The sequence below is a fragment of the Lynx canadensis genome, chromosome D1 (genome assembly GCF_007474595.2).
Source record: "Lynx canadensis isolate LIC74 chromosome D1, mLynCan4.pri.v2, whole genome shotgun sequence".
NCBI classification, from domain to species: domain Eukaryota; kingdom Metazoa; phylum Chordata; class Mammalia; order Carnivora; family Felidae; genus Lynx; species Lynx canadensis.
This window is the reverse complement of record NC_044312.2, coordinates 77,562,199-77,568,366: the sequence shown is the minus strand read 5'-3', so window position 1 is coordinate 77,568,366 and position 6,168 is coordinate 77,562,199. Positions and strand designations below refer to the sequence as shown.

At 38.7% G+C, this 6,168-nt stretch overlaps 1 pseudogene; it reads left to right on the top strand.

The window, feature by feature from the left end:
* Nucleotides 1-1,826: 1,826 nt before the first annotated feature.
* Nucleotides 1,827-1,925, top strand: LOC115526580 (annotated as a pseudogene).
* Nucleotides 1,926-6,168: the final 4,243 nt, after the last annotated feature.

Here is a 6,168-nt window from a genome sequence, read left to right as displayed (position 1 = left end):
ATTCTACTCCTATAAGAAGGCATTGGAGTCAGCCAACATGCTTGGGCAATATATGCCTAATTTTTCCTATATTTCTGTGAAGAGCAGCCTCTATCTCTCCTTCAAACTTTCCCTTACATGGATGGTTTTCCTGTCTTTTGTCTTTGTTAATTTACCACAGGAGTCTTTTTGTATTTTTAAGGTAGTTTCCTTTTCAAGATCTTCTGATAGTCACCCAATGTCTAGGAAGTAAAGTTTCCTAATTTCACTCTAGTAATCAGAGTTTTTTCCTAATAAAGTAGCAATTCACCCTTGTCTTCTTCTATTCATAAAAAAATAGCACTTCCCATTATGGAGCACTATTTAGTTTTAGACATTTTAACATCTACGATCTCATTAACTCAATGAAATAGGCAATATTGTTATTCTTACATTTATAGATAACATTGTAATGCCAGAGAAGTTAAGTAACTGAACCAAGGTTACTTAGAAATCATCAGAAGTAGGATTCAAATTCAGGCTATCAGACCTGTGCAAGGGCTTAACACCTGACCTGTGTTCCTTCTCATCAACAGCATATCCACCCTCCTCAAACCAGTCAGGATCCCTGATTCCCAGTGTATACTTTGCTTATTCTCACATTGAAGCCTCTGCTCATCATCTAGTACTCACCCAAATTATCCCTCTTTATTGTCTCTCCAAGACCTTCTTTAAAGGCCTGTATTAGTTTCCTAGTGCTATTGTAGCAAATGACCATGAATTTAATGCCTTACAACAACAAACATTTATTATTTTATAGTACTAGTAGTCAGAAGTCTGGAAATGGGTCTTATAAGACTAAAATCAAGGTGTCAGCAGGGCTGCGTTCCTTCTGGAGGCTCGAGGCAGAGTCGGTTCCTTGCCTTTTCCAGCTTTTGGAAGCTGCTTGCATTGCTTGACTGGCTGTATCTCCCACTCCTGCTTCCATCCCTACACCTCCTCTGACTCTGATCCTCCTGCCTACCTACCCTTCTCTCTCTTGTAAAGACCCTTGTTAATATAGTGGCTTCACCCAGATAATCCAGAACAATCTTCCCACTTCAAGATCCTTAAATCACAACCCAAAGTCCATTTTGTCATGTGAGGTAGTACATTCACAGATTCCAGGGATTGAGACCAGCAACTTCGTGGGATCTTAATTCTGTCTACCACAAAGACCAATTCCAATATCATCCCAACCCTCAGGTTTCCTAAAAGCCTCCATCAGCAATCTATTCCATTCTGTATCTTATAGAATATCCTTGTATCTTCTCAGCTTTGAAAAATTTTGCTTTCCACTCAATTATATGATTTTGGAAATTGGGTTCCATTTTTTGTGGGCTCATGGTGTCTCAGCTACAACCTTAGAGATTACCCAGGCCAGGGGTAACAAATTGGTCTCATCTCAAATCTCTCATCTATGCAGCTAGTAGCTTCAGCTCAAGGTTCTGTGTTGGGAGGATTTTGAGGTTCCTTTTGGTTTCAAAACAAAGAAGGCTATGATCAAATAGAATGTTTTCCATGAAGGCAAGAAATGAAAATTGCAGCTTGGGGGCCACATGCTTGCCACTTCTGCTCTTCTCCCCTATCTCTCCAGCTTCAAGATGAGGAAAAGCAGTTGGAAAATGGGGCAATCAGCTTTTACAGAGGGCTTACTATGGGTCTGGCACTATTCTGGTATATTCGTACTGTTCTGGTATATTACCTAAACTTACCTTCTTTGACCCTCATAATAACCTTATAAAATAGAAGTGGAAATTAGGATTTAAAAGTTTAAAAAAACATTGAAAGAACTTGGGACAAAAATAGAGATCTGTTGTGCTCACTTCGGCAGCACCTATGCCAAATGCTAAAATTGGAACGACACAGAGATTGGCACGGCCCCTGCACAAGGATGACATGAAAATTCATGAAGCTTCCATGTTTGTGACAAACAAAAAAGCCAGACTCTTGACTATGAAGAGCAAACTAATGGTTACCAGAAGGGAGGTGTGCGGAGGGATGGGAGAAACGGGTGAAGGGGATTAAGAGTACACTTACCATGATGAGCATTGTATGTTGTATAGGATTGTTGAATCACTACATTGTACACCTGAAACAAATATAGCACTGTATGTTAATGATACTTTAATTTAAAAAAAGAGATCTATCTAATTGCAAATCCAATTTTGTTCACTATAATAAACTTGGGATTTAAATGATTTACACAAGGCCAAGTAAAACTAGAAACAAAGCTGGGATTAGAATTATGTTAAGTACATTTCCCCCCAAAAACAGGAGACAGTGATGGGCACATGGCCACAATGCTGAATACTTAAAACTGGGGCTTTTATAATAAATCCAAAGGTTTACAGTTAACTGCAACCAATTATCAACACATACAGCAGAGTTCTTTTGTTTGTTTGACTACATTCAGTGATCATAGGACATTATTCATTTTCTCCGAGTGAAAACCTGGCTGGTTTTTTGGCATTGAGATTTTCCTTTCTTTTACTTACCCTGGAGTATTTGTCTTTGGTTTTCTTTAATAATTTCCTGTAAATCAGACCTTCCTGTTTCCTTTTTCCCTGTCTTTATTCATCTGAATTGCTAAACATGCTCTGGAAACTGGAGTTCTGACAGAGATGTCAAGAACCAGCTATTCCAACTCTCTGCCCAAGGGCCCCTGTGCTAAACAAACATTTGCCTCGAGCCAAGAACCCTTTGCTAAGGTGCCCTCATTGATGAGACTCCCTGCAGTCAGGTCAAAATCAGTTTCCAAGCAATGGATCATGTCACTGTCTTGCTCAAAATGCTCCAGGGCCCCCCATCTCTTTCTAGGGAAAAGTCACATTCTTATTCTTGGCCACAGGGCTTTCCTTGTTTTACACAGGCTATTGTACCACTAAGTTCATCTCCTCCTCCTCTCTCCACCCCCTCTGTCAGCCCAGTCAGCATCCTCCTGCCAGCTGCTTTGCTGCTCTCAATCCTCTTATCTGGCTCCCAGGTTTTTGTCATGCCCTGAATTCTATCCCCTGGGTTGGACTCCTCTCCTGCCATGCCTAACATATCTGCTTAAGTCATTTTTTAAAATGCAAATCTGACCATGTCATTTTCCTGCTCACATTCCTCTAGTGGCTTCCTTTCATTCAGGTCAGTGGTTCTGAAACCTAACTGATAGCAGGGTTGTAGAGATGCAGCTCTGAGTCTCACCACCCACTCCATCCCCCAGCCAAGATTCCAATTCAGAAGGTCTGGGATGAGGCCAATAATAATACCTTCCAAAGTCCCCTAGTCATTCTGATGATGAATCAGATCTTCAGAGTATACCCACATCCCTTACCAACACATAATGCGCCCTCTGGTTTGGTCCCATTCAGGTTCACACTTCATCACAATCTACACTAAACCCTAACCCCATCCCCACCCCACCTCCAACCCCTAGGACTGCTAGATTTGGGCTACTCTGACTTATTTCCTGCACAATAACATGCTCTTTGTAATCTCCATGATTTTATACATGGCATCCTATTCTCTAAATGAGGAAAAGGTTAACTCTGAAAGATGACTTCCAAATCCAGCTCAGGCATTAAGTTCTTGAGGAATTCCCTACTATCCCTCAGACTGAGTCGATAGCTCCCTCCTGTGTATCACTTCTGATTACTGTATTTTGCTTATTTCCTATACAGTGCTCTATTTTATAAAACAGACAATGTATTTGTTTTATGCATTAACAAGCTTCTTGTATTTCAGCCAAACCTACCATTGTGCTAGAGTTACAGTTCCTTTTATATATATATAACTTAGAAAATGTTTTTATTCCTACAATATCATATATGATCCTTACAACAATTTCTTTTGAGATGAGAGAAATGATATTCACAGAAGCTGGCTTGCCCCATATCACATAGAAAAATGATGAGAATTCAGCTTTCTTACTCCAATGATGTGATATATGATGTACCATATAACATCTCAAGATGTACATCTTATGGTGTACTTTTCAAATTACTAGAAGAGTCACATACTAAGTGCCATATATAAGACATTAAAGCTCTATTAAGCAATGTAATAAAGCATCCCATAAAAAGGAAAAATTATATTTTTATCAATAATTGTATCTATTAAAAAGAAAACAAACTGATCTGTTAGTTAGAAACTAAAAATGAAAACATAAGCCTCCCAATCTCCCACCATTTCCTCTTTTTCATTTTGATCCTGAGGATGATTAGAATGTCCTAATTTCTATTTTGGTAAGTAGGTTTTCAGCAGGGTTCCCCTGAGGTCTAGCAAGCTGAGATAGATATAAGGAAAGCTGCATCCAGAAAGTGTTAGACACTAAGGAATTGATCTAAATTCTCTTTTTCACAGCCATTCTTCAGTTTATTCAAAAACTCTTAGAGACCTAATCTATTAATAAAATGTCATGACTTCCTTTTTTTAAATACTGACTGGTATTTTCAAAACCAGAAACAAGTGAGCTTAGGTATAATTCTTTAGGGTATTCCCTGAAAGTTCCATTTGATAGCATTTCCTTATTTCAAATCTAAAGATTCAGACTTTGACTTTCAGAAGAATATAACTGTTGGTATCATAGGAAAAAGCTACATGGGTCCCAGGCATATTAGAAATTAATTTTAGGAATTGATAACATTCCATAAATGGGGATGAAGAAAACCTACTGTTCCTCTGATGCTTTACTATTAAGACATCTCTTAGAAACCATAGACTTCATCATGAAAGGACCCATGATGAAATGGCCCCTCATCATGTATCAGTTAAGATTCTTTTGTCCTCATCAACAATAATCCTCTTCCAAATGCGAGAAAACAATAAAGAAATGTATCATCTCATAATTGGAATACGAGAATTAGTGTGGGGCTCCAAAATGGTGTCATCAGTGGATCAGCAGGATATTAAAGATCCATATTCTTTCTACATTTTTAGTCTTCCTTCTTTGGCAGGTTTCCTCCTCAACCTGTATAGCAAGATGGCTTCGGCACTTATAGAAATATATTCAGAGAGAACAACATGTAGGTGAAGGAGAAGGATAGTCTCTTCCTGTGACTTTCTTTTGGGAGTGGGAAGACTTTCCTCAGACTAACTCCCACCTCAGTGACTTTCCTTCATGCTTCACTGGTCATAAATGTGTCACATGAACATCTTTATCCATAGACCAATTACTGTCAAGGTATAATGAGTGTTGGGAGTTAATCACAATAGCCATCAGATGCCATATTTTACAGTTTTTCTCTGAACCAGAGTAGCACAACTCTGTACTCACAGCAAGATGGAACAGATTAAAGAAGGAGCAAGCCTAGCCTAGAATTAAAAGTAGATAAATAGAGTCTCTAGGTGTATGGCCATCAAAAATCATGGTAGACCCAAAATAATGTCATGGTATCTTCCAAATATAGATTGAGTCAAAGTGAGGGAAATGCATAAATCCACCTTGAACATGGGCACTTGCTTCCTGAAACATGTCCCTTTCTTAGCAGCATCATGTAAAGCCAATGTTTTTATTTTTTAATTAATTTATTTTTAAATTTATATCCCAGTTAGTTAGCATACAGTACAACAATGATTTTAGGAGTAGATTCCTTAATGCCCCTTACCCATTTAGCCCATCGCCTTCCCACAACCCCTCCAGCAACCCTCTGTTTGTTCTCCATATTTAAGAGCCCCTTATGTTTTGTCCCTCTTCCTGTTGTATTATTTTTGCTTCCCTTCCCCTATGTTCATATGTTTTGTTTCTTAAATTCCTCATATGAGTGAAGTCATATGATATTTGTCTTTCTCTAACTAATTTCGTTTACCATAATACCCTCTAGTTCCATGCACTTAGTTCAAATGACAAGACTTCATTCTTTCTGATTGCCGAGTAATACTCCATTGTATATATATGTACCACATCTTCTTTATCCATTCATCCATTGCTGCACATTTGAGCTCGTTCCATACTTTGGCTATTGTTGATAATGCTGCTATAAACATGGGGTGCATGTACCCCTTCAAAACAGCATACCTGTATCCCTTGGCTAAATATCTAGTAGTGCAATTGCTGGGTCATAAGGTAGTTCTATTTTTAACTTTTTGAGGAACCTCCATACTGTTTTCCAGAGTGGCTGCACCAGTTTGCATTCCCACCAGCAGTGAAAAAGAGATCCTCTTTCTCCACATCGTCGCCAACAT